Source organism: Eumetopias jubatus, unplaced genomic scaffold (assembly GCF_037043125.1).
Source record: "Eumetopias jubatus isolate StellerSeaLion01/CBP00866 unplaced genomic scaffold, mEumJub1_p1.0 scaffold_8, whole genome shotgun sequence".
NCBI lineage: Eukaryota > Metazoa > Chordata > Mammalia > Carnivora > Otariidae > Eumetopias > Eumetopias jubatus.
Window position 1 is genome coordinate 65,433,069 of NW_028274814.1, and position 18,286 is coordinate 65,451,354.

Below are 18,286 nucleotides of genomic sequence, written 5' to 3' on the forward strand. Positions count from 1 at the left end.
CTGTCCTCTTAATCAAAAATTTTAAGATCTTTTCTATCTATACATATTTTTTGTCTACCTGACAAACGAGGTTTTCAAGTCTATTATTAGCGCATGTGTTCTGCATCGTCTCCTGCATCTCCCACCAGTATCTGCAATGGTTACTACAACCAGCCCAGTAGTGAGTGGTATTCCATGGCGCTTAACTACCTGTACTTGAAGCATTGGTCTCCCACATTCTTAGCTAAAGGAATCAGTGCTGTGTTTGCTTTGCAAGTTCACCTTGCCGACCCAAAAGAGGAAGATCAAGGTAAACAAGGTCCACCTACCCTCTCTATCTACTCTAATCCCAATAAATGAGCAATAATAATTCCCTGCTCTGTGAAATGAAAATTCACTTCTAATGAAATAGACTATATCAACTAATTGCCCAAATAACTAACATCTCCTCTTAAGGCAAAAATTTTCTATATATTTTTGAAAATTATTCAAAATTATTAGCCAATTGTTAACCTTCTACCCAAACAATAAGACAACCACTTAATTTTTCCGGTTCTTTTCACTCCTTGTCCATAGGTACATATTTTTTTCCATGAAGGTAAATGTAATTTAATATTCTCTACTTTTCAATTAAAAACATTTTTCTCACTTGACCACCTGGGTTTTACAATCATTTTAAACTATATAATATTGTAGTAGGTGAATGCCAAATACTCTAGACAATTTCCTTATTGCTAGGTGTTTTCGCTGCTAAAAACAATTTGCATATAAAATTTGGAAAAAAATTATCACTTCATACGAAAGCTCCTAGAATAGAGACTAATATATGAGAGCTTGATTTTATTAGAAATTAAGAAAGGCTACAAAGTTAATGAGCTACAAGTCCAACTCAAGAAGTTAGAAGAACAACAGAATTAGCTCAAAGGAATGGGAAATGAAGAACAGAAATTAATAAAATAGGGCACCTGGGTAGCTCAGTCGGTTAAGCCTCTGCCTTCGGCTCAGGTCATGATCCCAGGGTCCTGGGATCGAGTCCCACATCGGGCTCCCTGCTCTGTAGGGAGCCTGCTTCTCCCTCTTCCTCCCCACTTGTGTTCTCTCTCTCACTATCTCTGTCTCTCTCTCTCAAATAAATAAAGTCTAAAAAAAAAGAAATTAATAAAATAGAATAAACCACATCAAACCAAAAGCTAGTTCTTTTGACTCAAGATAAATGAAGACTAATGTATTATGCCAAAATAACTTTTAAAATGCAAAGAAAATTCAAAGAAACAGTGCCAGGAATGAAATGAGAGACATAACTATACCTATAGTTTATAGTACAATATTTTTATTGTAGAATTATACTATTTTCTCCTCCAAAATAACCATATATTGGAGGATGTATGTTTGTGATTTTAAAAGTACTCTTTAAATGTTAGAGGAGAACCAATATTCTACCAATTATTTTTTTATATTCTACTAATTCTCATAATAAACCTACAATAGGTAACTATTTCCATAAAGAATTAGTGGTACCAAGCTCTCTGATATCCCCTAGGAGCAAAGACATCCATCTATGACTTTGGAATTTCCTTTTGATGTATTAGGATAATGAAAAAACCTGTATTAGAGTGGAATTTAGTCTACTTCTTAACAGGGATCTAGTAATATACTCCTGGCTCAGTTAATATCACCCCTCTCCCCTGCATCATCCCAAAGTTTCTACAGGGATTACAGACGCTCTACTGTTGGCTCTAGAGAGCTACACACCCCTCTTTTTGCTAGCATTCTCCAAATAACTTACTCCTGGAGGGTTTGCCATTTTTGAAATATCTTACTCCACAAAGAGTAGACTCTGCCTCTATAGCCCTCTAAGCTTTTGCATTTGGGGACATAAAGAACTCAGAAATAGAATTACATCCCCCCTTTGCAAGTGCAGAGCAACATATGATGGTAAACCAGGAGCCAAATCAAGCATAAATCAGGCTAAAAGATTTTTGGTTTCTTTTCCCCCCTCCCTCTTTTATCTTTTCTTGCATTTTATATATTCTGCCATGGAAATGTAAATCTCTCAGTGCAACGTTAAGGGCACATGTTCCAGAACACACCACCCTGAACTCAGAGTAAGAAGAAATCTTCATTTGTTTTGCCCCTACCCTTGTCAGAATTAGGACGTTCATCCCCGTACTTTGGGGCATCAGTTTTGTCTCATAAGCCTCGGTCCAGGCGCTGCTATGTCTGATCCTTTCCTTGAATATCCTCCAGTTGTGCTTTTCCCCCTAGATCTTCCGGTTTATTTATTTATTTTAAAGATTTTATTTATGTATTTGAGAGAGAGAGAGCACAAGCAGGGGAGGGGCAGAGGGAGAAGCAGACTCCCTGCTGAGCAGGGAGCCAGACACGGGGCTCGGTCCCAGGACCCGGGGATCTGACCTGAGCTGAAAGCAGATGCTTAACCCACTGAGCCACCCAGGTGCACCTCCGTATTCCAAGGTATACCAAGAGTTTCCCTTAGTAATTTGCTATCTGGAACCAGTGGTAAGATTTCCTCAGAATCATCCTTTGCAGACATCCAGGAAGAGAATGGTTTGATTCTGATCCATCAGACTGCTCTCATAATGGAATGGAGGGAACAGAGAAGATGCTGCCTGAATTATATTACTCTTGCCTTTCCATGTCTTGAAGAACTCATTGTTAGTGTTAAGTATTTGACCAGCTGGAGAATGTGAAGGAGAAGAGTTGTACCACAAGGTTAAACAACAGAAGAGCAGGTTTTTCGTTTCTGCATATGAAAAGTATGAGGACACCAGTTGAACCTTCTGGAAGTAACAGCTGGGCTAACATTTCACACTGTTCTCATCAACTAGAGTGTTGGCTACAGATTCATATTATTGGGAAGAAGAAAAGAAGGCAGGAGAGAGGGAGAGAAAGAGGGAGGCAGGAGGGGGTAAGAAGAGGAGAAGCAAGGAAGGAGAAAGAGTTTCCCGAATCTTCAACAGTGATGATGAAAGAACCCCTAAGTGTATCATATCTACTGAGTAGAGTTATTCTAATCTTCGATTTAAAAATATGTACATATAAGTAACTTTTACATAGTATAGTTTAAGTGAAAGTGTTTGTTTTTTAAAATGAAAAGAAAAAATAAGAATAACAGTATCAAATTTGCCCAGTGCCCAAGATGTATGACAGTACCTCCTTACTGGACACTTAACGCAAGGGGGAAGGTTTAGTGCTCTAGCCCATCTCCTGACCTGCCAAACACCCTGTCCCCTTTCTCTGTTGGCCCTGTCTGTTTTGTTTAATGCCCCCTAACTAACATGCTTAGGTCTGCCTGGTCCTAGGTCCTCGTGCATAAACCTGTTTTCTTCTTTATCTGGTTCACCCTCTCTTAAGATCCATTTCCTGTAAAGTTTCAGAGCTAATGTCCTTTAGTTTTCCTTATTTAAAAAAAGCATGACTTCTTTCCACTTTAGTCTCTGTCAAAGCTCACATACAGATGAGAAATGTTTAGTCCCTAGATTCCAATCTTAGACTGAAAGTATCTCTTGGAGTGAAAGTACTTTGTGCCCCCAAAGACTGACAGCTTCTGATGGTTGTTGTGTTCTAAATGTTGAGGAAACACACACATGTGAAGGGCCAGAACAGAGCCAGATACACAGTGAGCACTCAGTGTTCTGCTGCTATTGTTGATACTAGTATGACTACTCAGACACTGTCTAAAACTCTCTGCCCCGATGCATCCCTTGTCAACAAGGCGAAAAGGAGAGTGGGAAGGAATGAAGGACAGCCCCCATGGGTGACTGGAATCCTCAGGCTCTTTATGTGCCCAAGCACATTTAAAAAATTTTTCTTATTATTGACTCCGCTGAGGACGATTAACAAAATCCAGAATTAGTGAGAACTTGGGACTGCTGCATTTCATTATTTTTCTCAACCCAAACATTTGTCTGACAAATATCTTCTGATATGTATTAAAGTTCTCACACATGTTGAGTCAACTGAGAATTTTCAAGACCTGTTTCTACTGCAGCTGGTTATCAACTTATTTTTTCCAAGAGGTTTTCCTGAATTGAAGGCTCCAGTCTGAGGCCTTGGGATCTCCTTTCCTGGTCCCTCCAGGATTCTCTCTCTGACCCTTCATTCAAAACCCAGGCTGAGTGTGGCAACACTTGGTTTCCCCAATTTCCCTTTTGGTTTTTCTCTCCCCACAAATGCTGTCAGAGAACCCATTAAAAATATGTTCTGTTCCTTTGATTTAAAATCTTTATTCCTTATATCTGAAGGAATCTTGCAATTTCTTGCTAATATTACATTCTGGAATGTTTTCGTAAAGAAAATACAGTTTATGACATGGCCAGACTGATGTTCCCATTTGTTCATAGAGAATGTCGGTGTTGCTTTTTTGATCCAGTATTTAACTCCATCCTAAACTGCAAACATGCTTCCATTTGTTAGCAAGTGCTTTGAGCCAGAGACATCCATGTTCCCCACCACCCTCACCTCACCCCTTGGCTTCACTTTCTCCCGGAGTGGCTCCTCATCTTGTACCCCCCCAACCCCCCCACCCCCCCGCCCCCTGTCACAGCCTCAGCTGATCCTAAGCCACACTCAGTCTCAGGGAAGGAGTGAGACTGAGGACTGGGGCCACGCACAATGTATCCAGCAGTGAATCTTTAGGTCAAGGAAGAATAATTCCCATTCACTGGTGGCATCAAGGCCACATGAGATCCATATAGGCACCTGGGCTGCAGGTTAACTGTCAGAAGACCAGCGTTTGAGTCTGAGGAAGGTCTGCTCACATGCACCATTTTGTTCTCTTTTCAGTCAAGACCTGCCAGTCTCAGGCTCACACTCACATCCTCACCGCTCCCCATGCCCAGCCCCATGGATTCCCTTTCTGGTCTGGGTATTTTGTTGTGTTGTGTTCTTTAGAATGGTCCAGTTTCTGTACAACAATAAGCCTTGCCGGCCAGGCAGCCCCGTGTTCATCATAGCGACAGGACGAGCCTGACACTCTCATCTCTGTCCTGCCATTTAACCCATTTACATTTTTTGGATAAGGGCTGAAAAGCACAGAGGCCAGTAGGGATGAAGCCTGAGAATAGTTCACTTGATGGTCCCACTCATAGTCCTCCAGAGGTCTCCAACTCATCTGCCATAAGAGCCCAAGTCCCTGCAGTTACGTCCAGGGCCCCACATGCTCTGGCCCCTGCAGTTACGATCCGACCCCTGCGATCTCTGACTCACTTTCCACTTGCTCCACCACAGCTATATGGCACTTTGCTGTATCTCAGGGCCTTTGTGCTGTCCGTTTGCTATGCCTTGAATGCTCTTCTTCTAGATTGCCACATGGTTTTTCCCCATCATGGGAAAATTTGATACTATTATTCTTAGTTCTTTTCATTTTAAGTCCTTCTTTGACCACCCTAATTTATAATTGCAGTTTCTATCTTCAGTATGCCCCATCCCCCTTCCCTGCTTTATGCTTCTCTGTAGCACGCACTTACGTATTTCTGCATGTCTGTCCATCTGTATATGCGTATGTATTGGTCGGTGGGTCCTTTCCTATTAAATAAAAGCCCCATAAAGTCAAGATTTCATCGCTCTATTCTCAGTACCTTGAAAAGTAACCGAAGCTTAGGATACCTTTGATGAATATTCATTGGATACACGGATGAATAAATGAATTATGGTGAATCCTGGCTTTTATGAGATACCAGCAATACAGTATGGTTCCCCACCTTTCAGTTCTCCTAGACAGGGATTTTCATCAATGGTAGCTTTTACTATAGACCAAAACAACCTTGTTGATCAGTAAGAGCAAGTCTTTTTTACATGCAAAATAGGAAAATAATATTTGCAATAACACTTTAGTCTTGACACTTAAGTCAGAGGCTACAGAGGAAAGAAGCCACACAAAGCCCTAACCTGTGGTTTCTCAACCTTGGCCATATTGATATTTGGGACTGGATAGGTCTTCACTGTGGGGGCTGCCCTGGGCGATTTAGGATGTTTAGCAGCATCCCTGACCTCTACACCCAGATTCCAGTAGCACTGTCAGGTTGTGACAACCAAAAGTGTCTCCAAACCTTGCCAAATGTTCCCTGAAAGACAAAATCCTCTTAATTGAGCGTTAATGCTTTAACAGGACTTTAGTTCAATAAAACAGATCATAACTGATGTTAAATGATATTTCCCATAAGTACATATGATTCTCTTTATGATCAGTAAAATCATGGTACCCAATACACACAGACATATTAAAAACAAAATAAAACAAGGGAGTCATATTCAGTATCTGGTTAACACATGGCAAAACATAAACTGTACTAAATTCACTTTTTAAGAAATCTCTCTTTTTTGTTTTAAAACAATCCAAAGAGAAAATAACCTAGTGTTTTCAATTATGTGAGAGAAGATAGATATAAGGCAAAAACCCAGGGAGACTCACTCCATTTAAAAATGATTTCTTTCTTATACCCTGATGTGCTGGAGTCCACCCATGTTCATCCAGGTCTATGCTTCATCTTGATTTATTTCCATGATTGTTTTATAGCACTAAATAAATTTTTAAAAAACATACATATCATCATGTTACAAAACAAGATCCCTATAGGTTTGTGGAAAGCACTGTCTTCACACGCAAGAATTTAAACGATGAATGCAATAATCATCGTCATGGAACCAGCCACTACGAGCTCACAAAATGACCCATTTTCTTCCTGTTATTTTCTAAAGTCGCATGCACAGTGTAAGTTGCTGATTCCAAAGTGGAAGGAACTGAAATGTGTAATTTCCCTGCAGAGCTAACCTTGTGGATGAAAAGAGGATGAAGATGCCTGCAGGAAATCCAGGCGATTTCTATTACAGTACATCATTTCCCACTGGCTTTGACCTGTACAAAACTATGGTTTTCATTATAAATGAAGTTTGTAATAAAAATTTCTTATTATCATAGGATCTTAGAGCAGTTGCCTAAGCCAGCTCAGTGCTCAGTGCAGTCATTCCTTTTACAATGTTACTGACGTGGTTACCCAGTCTGCGCGCAAATTGAGATGGAAGTGGCCAGGTGCTCACTACTTCTTAGGGAGCCTGTTTCACTGGCCAAAGTTTTAATTACTAGAATCTTTCTTCTTTTCAAGTTGAAATTTGCTGCTTAGTATAGAGCAACACACAATGAGTTTCTCCTGCCATATGAAAGGTCTTCAAATGTTTAAAATGCTTTCTCTTAAATTTTTCTTTTTATCTAGAGAACAAATATTGTATTGAATGCAATATCTGTGAGGATTTTCTTTTAAGTATTTTTGCTTGATTTGCAGTAAGAAATTCTGCCCAGTGATTTTCAATTTCAATAGGATGATCCCCATAAACTTGTTGACTCAAATTAAAGACAAAGGCTAATAATTGCTGTCAATTGAAATATAGATTATATACTCAAAGATTATTTTATACTAAAATATTCTTTATGATTTTAATTATTAAAAATAGAACTGAACAGATGTACCAAGTAATGATGTCAATGTAGAAAGAAGCAGTCTCTTCCCTTGAGGAACTTTCAATCCTGTTTGGGAGATTATATGTATTACATTAGGAGATTTTATATATTAGGAGATTATATATTCAATGAGAAGATATTATATATTAGGAAATTCTATATATTAGATTAGATTTTACATATATAATGTAAAATACAATGGATATCATGGATATAATGTACATCACTCCCTAAACAGGACTGGAAGCTCCTTGAGGAAGTTTCTGTTTGCAACATTGTGTCTTACATCTTCCAGCTTGGTATTCAACAGATATAACACTAAAATAAAATTCATACACAGCTTGCACATTACTATACCATTTGCAAATAAATATAAATAGTAGAGAAACACCATTCCTTTTCTTTTTTTTTCCTGGTAAAGCCATTATTTGGTGTTTATATGAGTGTGTGTGTATACACACACACACACACACACACACACACATATATATGAAATTAAGTATATGTTATATATTGTAAGTACAAAAAGAGTATTAGTTTTGGATATTTCCACATTTCCATCTAACGAGTGATGACGTATTAATGTTTCATTTACATAATACATATACATTATATGTATATATAATGTATATATATTATATGTATATACATATATTATATGTATATATAATGTATATATAATAGGGAGAGAGACCTAATAGTTCAGTGCAACATATGAAGATTTTCAAGTAATCAGTATGGGCAGTAAGTGGTTTGAGAGCATAGGGGAAGTAAGGTCACCGTGAGCAGGGATGGTCAGAAAGGCTTTCCTGAGGAGTGAGGACACAGTCTTGCTGGATGAATGGGACTCAGATAGGGGTGTCACCAACTATTTCAAAGGCACAAGTGCATGCAGATGTGGAAATGTCCAAAACTATTCAGGTGATAGTTATTTTTTTTTTTTAAGATTCTATTTATTTATTTGACAGAGAGAGACACAGCGAGAGAGGGAATACAAGCAGGGGAGTGGGAGAGGGAGAAGCAGGCTTCCCACGGAGCGGAGAGCCCGATGCGGGGCTCGATTCCAGGACCCCGGGATCCTGACCTGAGCCGAAGGCAGACGCTTAACGACTGAGCCACCCAGGCGCCCCTCAGGTGATAGTTAAACTGGAGTGGACAGTTATGGGATCCTGAAAAATAAAAACAGGGGCTTATTTACAAAATTAAATCATGTTGATTAATCAGAAGATAAATTCTACAATCGCCAATGATCTTAGATTTTACTGTGTAAGTGTGTAAAGACTGAGGAAGTACTAATTTTAATCCACGAACATAATTTAATGTCTTGATTTTATTAATTGTTTGTATCTTTAAAATTTTGTCAAAATGGTTCTACTCTCTTAATTGATTTTCTTTTGTGGAAAAAATTTATATATGACTTTAGGGTTTGGTTTCAGCTGAAGCACCTTTTCTATATTGTCAAGTTGAATTAACTCCTGAATATAAAAGACTGGAAATTAAGACTATGAGCGCAGATTAGACAGAGAAAATCCTGCTTAAATAATAAAAAGTATACTCTTGTTCCTTAATATTACTTGGTATGGTGTGTGAAATAAATGCAGTGGAATCAGAAACAAAACACTCATATCATTCCTGACTTTCTTATTGAGAAATAGTGTGGTCCTGACAAATTCACACTTTTCCCATCTATAAATTAGTAACAGTGAAATGTCCCTGATCACTGTACAGGGAGGCTATATGATACCATTGAAAGAGAACAAGCCCTGGAAGTAGACATCTTGCCCTGACCATGTGTCCACCTGGGCCACACCACTAGCCCCCTCTTGGGTTCCGGTGTCCGCTCTGCCCCCAGCACCCCCTGCCCTACCCCCTGCACCACACATCTGATCACATTTCTTTTCTCCTCTAAATTCCAAAACTCTCTAGTATTCCTAGGATAACAAATAAACTTGAGCTGGCCCTAAATTTGCATCTTACCTCCTGCTCCTGCTCCCTCATTCTGTTCCTCAAGTAGGCCATATTCTCTCCTTCAGAGGACACTTGTGTGTACTCTTTGTCCATCTGGAACCTTCTACTGCCTCTGCTCTTTCGAGACCACGTCATTCTTCATGTCATGATGGAGTACATGATAACTTTATGCAGGTCATAGTACGATTGTTTACTATCTCCCACAATATCTAGCACATCACAGGCATTCAGTAAACATTGGTTGAATTAATTCATGAATTTAATGGTAGGGTGACCTTTAAAATAGAGACACTGATAATTGCAGGGAAAATAGAGACAATATATTAGGAGGAATGTGGCTAACAGCAGAGCACACAAATATGAGAATTCCTCATACTAGGAATAGCTACAAACAAGTTGAAATCATAACCCATAAAATTTTATACCAAACATGAATCTAAGGCATTCAGTGGGTATCTGTGAAAAGCAACCATAAGATAGCCTATGCCAACAGATGACATTCAAGACTGCTCAGCCTTGTAAATGTGCAGACTGAGGAATCATTTGGGCGCACCCCATTTTCCACCTGTGAATCCAAACAACTCCAAACAGTGTCCTCTCTACCTTGTCACAGTACTCCTGCTTGCTGCAGATTGCTGACAACAGGCGGTAGCATTCAAGGCATCTGGTCTCCTCTGACACAGTGTGGTTGGTCATCTTTGTCTGACCCATCATGGCCAAAACCTGAGCCGGTAAAACCATGCTGACCTTGGCTTCAGAGACACTTCGTTATCACCTCCTCAAATAAAGCATCTCTGAATAGAGGCATTTGGGAAACACTCCTGACAAAAATGCTCAACATCTATTTGTGAGAGAGCTGAATGCCCACAGTTTATGGTTCTGTGTGTGTATGTGTGTGTGTGGGGCGGGAATGTGACTAGCAGGGAGGCCCAAAGGAAACTCAGAGAAATAACTCGTGCTTTTTAACAAAAATTAACTAAGTATGTCATATCATGACCTAGAGCCACAGTATTGAGTGATTTCACATATTTTAAGGAGAAGAGCACAATTGTAGGGAAAAAAAATTCATTGACTGCATATTTAATGAAAAAGAAGTGCATGAAATTGAAAATTGCGATAAAAAAAGAACTTGGGTATCTATGACTTCAGTGAATCAATCTAATACTGGTGTCACATCAATATTTATAAAATAGATATACTACAGTTATTTTGGCTCCGGCTTTGAGGCTCCTCAAAGCCTCCCCATACTGTTCACGTACACACCTCCAGCTTTATTTTCTGCCGTCTTCTACTCCCCAGTGCCAGAGATCCTATGTGCTGTAACTTTGTAGCAAATCTGCAAAGCTTCTTCATACTGCCAGTGTTATAATATAGCTCTCCCAAAGAAAATCTCTCCCCTTCACATATTACCTGCAGTGAGCTCCATTTTAAGAACCAATACTTTCCTTTCAAAAAGTCCATTTCTAAATGCTGTGAAGATTGGAGAGGACTATCCTTAGACCAAAACTATGTTTAACACCATGCTTGGGGCGCCTGGATGGCTCAGTCATTAAGCGTCCGCCTTCAGCTCAGGTCATGATCTCAGGGTCCTGGGATCGAGCCCCGCATCGGGCTCCCTGCTCTGTGGGGAGCCTGCTTCTTCCTCTCCCACTCCCCCTGCTTGTGTTCCCTCTCTCACTGTGTCTCTCTCTGTCAAAAAGATAAATAAAATCTTTTAAAAAAGTAAAAAAATAAAATAATTATATCACTATCCTGTGCATTTAAGGATACCTCCCTCTACCGAGTCACTAAGATGGAACCGAGGGTCATTCTATCAACAGTGGTGGATTTGTCTGCTAATGCAGTCTTTCATCGACTCCCAGTTTCAAAATTAAAAATTGCTAGTTTTTCTTAGGGATGCAGAAAATAATGGGCTTATGTGAAATATAGAAAAATGGATTACAATTTGAGTTTCATTAACACCATGTTGTAATCAGCAAGCTGTTCACTCATTATTCATTAGGACAGTATTTACAGTGTTTTATTTATTTATTTATTTATTTATTTATTTATTATCTGGAGAAAGAGAGTCAATGCCACCTAAATGTTTGACATTTGCTAATGCTTAAAAAACTGGTCTCTTCCAACTAGCTAAAAAGTTAATGGGCAAGGTTAGATTTCTGAATAATTTGCAAAGTGAAGAAAAAGATCTATACCATTTTTTGGCCATGTGGTTCTCTCCCACTGGTCTGTAATCTTTCCTGAATCACCACAGCCACGTGATGACCTGAGCTGAGTTTGATGACCCACTGATAATAGGCCATTGCCTTCTGTGCAAACTCTGTATCAGGGAAAGTTTGGTAATACCACAGCTTTCTTAATTATAAAACACAACTCTTCGATCTCTCTTCCTTGTTGGTTTTTTTTTCAAGATTTTATGTATTTATTTGAGAGAGAGAGAATGAGAGATAGCACAAGAGGGAAGAGGGTCAGAGGGAGAAGCAGACTCCCCGCCGACCAAGGAGCCCAATGTGGGACTTGATTCCGGGACTCCAGGATCATGACCTGAGCCAAAGGCAGTCGCTTAACCAACTGAGCCACCCAGGCGCCCCTCTTCTTTGTTATTAGAGGGTCACACCATCAGTTTCTTCTTGCTTGTGACTAACTTTGAACATTCATTGTTTACTCCAATCATCAAAGAACATAATAACAAAAAATAAAACAAAACAAAAACCAAACCCCGTATCTTTTTCTATGTGTGGAAGTTTAAAAAAATGTCTGCTCACCAACCTCTTAGCAAATGTGATATTTTGAAATTGCCAGTGGCTGTTATTTATCCAAATCATTCTTATTTTACACTAAGATAAATAATAGATGGTTATAGAAAAAAATCATCCTGTAGCAAATTCTAAGAGTCTGTTTAATTACTAAGCTGGTACATAGTAACGAATGTATTGCTCTAAATAACTGGTATCAGTTGAAGTTTGAAAATTTCTTTTCCAATGAGATATTTTTGTTTTGCTGCTGTTTACTTTGCTAGGACTTTTACCCACGTAACATGTCACAGGCCATCTAGCTCTTGTCTGGTGAAATAATGGATCAAAATCTTTCATTTGCATGATCTCATATGACCTTAATTTTTTATTTTTATTTTTTAAAGCTTTATTTATTTGAGGGGGAGAGAGAGAGAGAGAGAGGGTGGGGAGAGGGGCAGAGGGAGAGAATCAGCAGGAAGACTGCCCACTAAGCATGGAGCCTCATGAGGGGGTCCATCCCACAACCCCTGAGATCATGACCTGAGCTGAAACCAATAGTCCGATGCTCAAGTGACTGAGCCACCCAGGTGCCTCTGATCTTAATTAAAAAAAAAAAAAAAAATCACTTAACAGCCTAGAATCCCTCTTGGGATGTAAGAGATATAAAAAGGTAAACAAAATGACCATTTTACAAACACAGAAGCCAAAGCACAAAGAGGTTAAAGGCTTGGACAAAGATCTCAGGGCAAGTGAAGTTCTCATAGAGCAGTAGAATTCTCTTGAGTTCACATAACTTTCTCCAAAGTAGCATCCAAGTGAGATTATATGTAGATAATTGAATTTGGTGTGCATTTTCCCTAGTGGAATGTTTATTCTCTACATAGTAATCTTTTCAGGCATGCCATTTTAGAATGCAAGTTTGGCAGGTGATAAGAGACACATCTATACACAGATACACAGCAGGTGGTGGGGGGAAGGATTGGAGGAACTTCACAAGCATGGAAGCACAAAGACAAAGACTAAGGATATTGTTGGCAAGATAAATAGAGCACTCAGTGGACTGCTCCAGGCGTTTGGTTGTCATTGAAGTAGGAGAAGGCTAAGCCAGTCATTTTCTTGAATTCTCTTCTGCTTTTCGTTAATGTGTTAATTTTGTTAATTTCCTTATGGGTGTGACTCCTAATTTGTATTATGTTGCTAACAGGTCAGCAAATAGGAATATAAAACAAATTTAAGTGTAAATTAAACAAATTTCTTAGGCAGGTCATATTAAATAAATCCAAAATATAAATTTATATTCTTGAAAACAAGAGAATTTACCAGGAAATGAATACCCTTGTGTATATTTCAGGTTAGAAAAATAATTAAATTTTACTGCAGGGCAGGCAGTCTACTGGGCAATGAGAACGATGTTAGTTTTTGCATTAAGCCTGAACTTTTTCTTATTATTATTTATAAGTGTTCATTATATGCCAAGAGCATATGTGGTTCTGCTCAGATCATTAAAAAAAAAAGAATCCCTTCCCATACAGTGTCGCTTTAAATAAACTGCAGTAAGAGCATTGTATAGAGCACCTGCTATACAAGAACATTCTATCAATTATAAGGAATAGTAAATGGAGTTATATAATGTGTTTAAATAAGTAAAGAAACAACAACCCTGGGGGCTTGTGTCATGCATAGGAAGCCAGTGTCTGCCCTGAGCCTATGTCTACATTTAGATGAAGCTTCTGCCCTACTGTAGAGGAACATTTCCTCATTGTGGATTTATAAAAGCTTGTACAAATGATGTAAAAAGAAGTCTGCTGTTCAATAAATCATTACTACTACTTCCTGCAGCCTGGGGAATTTTCTTTAGAGATATGATTATAACAACCGGGCAGATTTTACTGAGCTGATCTTGGAGAGCTGGAGAAATCACCATCCCAAGGTACAATGCCCTGTCAACATTTTGAGCTTACTGCCAAGCTCAGTGCATTTTATTTCTTGGGCATTATTTGGGTTACTGCCATTTGTTTGATAGATAGACCTGATTAGCATTATCTAATCTCAACAGAACAGGTTCTCCTTAATCTCCCTTGCCAGTGTCAAGTAAGAAACCCCATGACTGTGTAAATCTGAGCTCTCTACACAATTCTTGACTCCCGCCTAATTCATTTCTTCATCTTCCTTCAGTTACTTCTTTAAAAAAAGACAAAGAAAATACATGAGAGATTTTTAAACATTCGTACTATAATCTCCACTGAGGGGAGGTGAGGGGGGAGGTAAAATGAGAAAAGAACCAACATTTACTGAACATCTATTGTATGCCAGGCATGATGATTTACTCTTTAAATATTTAGGTGCATTGCTGTCAATATTAACCATGCAAAAATATCTACAATTCATACCCATGCTTATTTACTTCAGATTTAATTAGCAGCGCTTCGGTGACTTCTGGTTTCAGCGGGAAGACATGAAGAGCTGGAAAGAACATCACTCCCATTTTTACAATGGGAAAAAGCTAGACACACTGCTGCAAATTAATGGCCTTTCTTGAACCTATCACATAAATGAAGTCACAGAGCAACCAACCCACCCAAGAGGCAGATTCTTGCAGGGAGCCACAAGACCTGAGCATTTGTCTACCAATTAAACCAGTAGGAAGATTAAACCAGAAATGTTAAAGCAGAGTACAGGCTAGTTGTGAGAGTGTGAGGCCTCTGGGGACCACAGACATGGGGGTGGGCGGCGACCCACATCTCGGCTGGATTTCCCCTCTAGGAACCCCACTAGGCTCTAGGGTGACCAAATGTCCTGTCTGGCTTACCTGGGCCTGAAGGGGCCCCCAGGACGTGGGATTTTCAGTTTTACAAGCAGGACAAGGTGGTGACTCTACTACGATTTCACAGGAAAGATGGTGGAGAAACCCAAGAGAAAGCTTCCATATGCCACTGCTCACACTGGCCCAGACCCGCTAGGATAAGGGAGTGGAGGTGGTGCCACACTGCACTCTCCCAACACTCTTCTCCGCTTTCTCCCACTTCCGAACCCAGCATCATGTGTAATATAAACACGCACTTCAAAAAATCCAGGGACACTTTAGATCTCAAAAACACCCTTATAAACAAACTCAGGGGAAGTATTTTTTCCTGAAAGGATTAAAATCAATTTCCTCACAAGGTAACTTCTTGAAACAGAACAAAGCAGTAAACAGTCATGCAATTACTATCTTATCTGAATTAATTTTACTTCTCTGATTTTTTTTTTTCTGCTCTAAAATAGTCAAAGAGAGCACAGGTTTTCATCTAAAATTTCTCCTTCCTCTACTGGATTACTCAGCTAGGTTTCAACTAGAAATGCAAATTTTGAAGTCCCGAAGTTTTAACAAGGGAATTCAAATTAGCACACATATCCAGATCATATAATTACACCTCTAACTTCCTTAGCCCCACGGAATGCTCTTAGGATTCTGGTTCACTGAAAAAGGTCCTCGATATTTGTCTTTCTTTTTCTTTCACTAATGACTCTGAATTTCAAAAAGGAACTCAGACTCTACTTTTAAAAATATGAAGAGAAATCCCTGCAGAAGGAAAATACATGACCTGGAATATATTTAAAACCAATTTATTGTTTTGGTCTCTGTTACAGGCCGTGCATTTATCCTAAATAAAAGTATTATGTATATATTTCAGGCAGTTCCTCGTCTAAGGAACTACTAAGTTAGAAGTTCCTGAGCTAAGCCTGCCCAATCTTGGTCTCTACAAACATTGTGAGTTCTGGAGGAAAAAAAAGATAAATTATTTATAAATCATCTTTAGGTAAAAATGCATGTGATAGTAATACTGCATGTCTATTGATAGTAGTGTGCTAGATCCAACTGGGCGTATCTCTTTCCATTTTGTGGGCAGGGACATCAAACAGGCAGCTTGAAATTAGCCACACTGGGTGTACTTACCCCTTGGAAATGAGCAAATGCGACACCCGGAAATGTTAACATACACATTGCTTAATGGCTGATCTCTAATAACATGTACCTTCTGCCTAGATGGGTAGGGGGAAGGTATTTCAGAGTCAGGAAGGAGCTACAGAGAGAGAGATGGACGTGGGGTACCACCACTGGAAAGTTGGTCTAGTGCTGAATCACTTTCTGGAAGTACTTTTCACCTTGGTTAAGGATGAGTCATAAGTTATCTCCCAGAGACTTTTTCCCCCTAAAATAGTGTACCTCTGGCAAATTAAAGACTGTAGTGAGTTAATTATGGCCTCTCAAAAGATATGTCCACATCCCAATCCCTAGAGTCTTTGAATATGTCCTTATTTGGAAAAAGGGTCTTTGCAGAGGTAATTGGCTAAGGAATTTTGGATGAGATCATCCTGGATTACCTTGGTAAATCAATGACTGGTAGCCTTATAAGAGAGAGAAGAGAAAAAGACACAGAGGAGAAGTTCATATTTAGGTGGAGGCAGAGACTGGAGCTTATGTGGCCATAAGCCAAGGAAGCCAAGAAACATGCAGAGCCATCAGAAGCTAGAAGAGGCAAGCAAGGATTCTCTTCTAGGGCCTTCCATGGGAGTGTTGCCTTGTTGACTATTTCAGACTCTGACCTCCAGAACTATGTGGGAATATTTCAGTTGTTCTGAACCACCTGTTTGGAGTGATTTGTTATGGCAGACACAGGAACTAGGACAAAGACCACATGGGAATTAAGATTTATTTTAATGACTTCTCTGAGACACGTACTGTCCGCACCCACTCATTCCAAGATATAACAGCCAGGCATCCTCCTTCAACCTCTGCCTCTTCCCTTCCACTTTCCATCCGCTACATCTCCTCTTCAAAACAGCTCTCCCACTCAATCTGTCGTCAATATGGTCGTTTTGTGAGCACCTCACTTTCCATGTCTGCTTCCGAGTTCATCCTTCACATAAGGCTGCAATGAATCACTTACTCTGGCATTCTCCTCACCCCCCTACTCAGCAAATGTTGGTTCTTTCCTAATCTGGGTTTTCTCAGCAGCGAGCGGGTGTGATCAATATCAAACTGTGACAATTTAGGCAAGACAGAAATACCACTTTAAAGAGGAAATGCCAAACATTATCAAATAAAATCTAAAGAAAAAGTGTGACATGCGCCAGCAGCTGCAGGACTACAGCACTGTCAAGAGACCATGGAAAGGGAAAAGTCAGAAACAATCCTCTACATGTTGCATACATATTACCATGTATAATGGTTGCTGTCAGCTGAGAATTAGTTTAGATTGACTTGGCCGTTAATATAATGGTATGAGTGGCTACGAAATACCTCTCACCTTTTTTTTTTAAAGATTTTATTTATTTGAGAGAGAGAGAAAGAGAGATAGAGAGCATGAAAGGGAAGAGGGTCAGAGGGAGAAGCAGACTCCCCGCTGAGCGGGGAGCCCGATGTGGGATTCGATCCCGGGACTCCAGGATCATGACCTGAGCCGAAGGCAGTCGCCTAACCAACTGAGCCACCCAGGCGCCCTACCTCTCACCTTTTGACTCAGGAATTCTACTAGGTCTTAAGATGATTACCCCAAATCCATATTTTAGAAATCATATGCATGAAGGTACTCATTTCCACACACACACAAAATAGAAAGGAATCTAAACGTTACTGACAGGGAAATTATTCAATAATCTCTAATACATGAATTTGATAACTACTAAGCAGCCAGAAAGATAGTATTTATGAGGGCTCTGTAGTAACATAAAAAACATGGGCAGTATTTTATATAATATAATGACAAGTGAGTAAAACAAGATATAAATTTGTAAACAACTTAGTATGTGTGTAGACATATATAGAGAGAGAATATCAGTTTTATACTGCACTGTGACTAATTGGCATGAATTCAGCCGTTGGAAACAACACTCATTTATTATCTCATAGTTCTGTAGGTCACAAGTCTGGGGCTCAACTGGGTTTTCTGCTTAGGGTCTCATGAGGTCAAAGTCAATATGTTGACTGTGTGGGCTCTTATTTAGAGGATCTGGGGAGGAATTGCTTACAAGCTTATTCAGGTTGTTGCCAGAATTCAGTTCCTTGCATTTATAGGACTAATGTACCAATTTCCTTGCTCTCTGCAGACTGTTCACATTCCTTCTCATGTGACTCCTTGCATCT

The 18,286-nt window shown here is 39.4% G+C and overlaps 1 pseudogene; it reads right to left on the reverse strand.

The window, feature by feature from the left end:
* LOC114216601 (10 kDa heat shock protein, mitochondrial pseudogene) overlaps positions 1–10,165 on the reverse strand; it is a 53,762-nt pseudogene extending 43,597 nt beyond the window's left edge.
* Between the last annotated feature and the right edge of the window lie 8,121 nt (positions 10,166–18,286).